The sequence below is a fragment of the Phycodurus eques genome, chromosome 2 (genome assembly GCF_024500275.1).
Source record: "Phycodurus eques isolate BA_2022a chromosome 2, UOR_Pequ_1.1, whole genome shotgun sequence".
Classification (NCBI taxonomy): domain Eukaryota; kingdom Metazoa; phylum Chordata; class Actinopteri; order Syngnathiformes; family Syngnathidae; genus Phycodurus; species Phycodurus eques.
The window spans coordinates 1,298,417-1,299,220 of NC_084526.1; positions in this window are offsets into that span (position 1 = coordinate 1,298,417).

An 804-nucleotide genomic window follows, 5' to 3' on the forward strand; every position below is an offset into this window, starting at 1 on the left:
TTTGCCCAAGGCCGCCCCCTTCCTCTGATTGGTTGCCTCCGTCTTGTGAGAGAGAGCACACGCGTTTGTTAGATCGACAGCGGAGATCTTCGCTCGTGATGTCGAGCTTCTTTTCCTTTGGGGTTGGCCACAGCGTGTCCTCCTCTCCAACACCAACTGGCCTCATGTCTTCCCTCACATCATCCATCATCAACCTTCTCTTTGGTCTTCCTCTCGCTTTCTTGCTCCATCCTCATCACCCTTCTTGAATATACTGACTCTCGGCCATCCCGCCAATGAGCTCATTTCTACTCCTTTCCAAGCTGCTGACTCCTTGAGAGAAGCTCAACATCTTCATTTGCTCTGCTTCCTGTCGTCTCTTCAGTGCCACTTTCTTTAATCTGTCCATGATGGAGGGGGGAGAAGGAGGAGAGCTTTTGCGGTGATTTTTCAAATCTAACTTAAAATTGGAATCAAGGAAATTGCCAAAAGCAAGTGTAACAATGCCGTTCTCTTCCAGTCACGTAATGGATTACAATGACATGCATTGTCGTAGTTAATCCCCGACAACGGTCGCCGCCCGGCCAGAGCGCCACGCTTCCTCTCGGGAGACGGGAACAGTGTTGTCTTGGCAACGGAAGGCTGAGCGAGCACGCGTCGAAGGAACGACTCCATCAACAGAGAATGCCATTGGTCCATTCTGAGGTGGGTGTGGCCAACAAACAACAAAAAGACATTTTCATGTGTGATTCTAATTCAATAACAGCAAATGTCAAATGAAAATTTGAGTAGATTTTTTTTTTTTTTTAATGAAAATGAAATCAA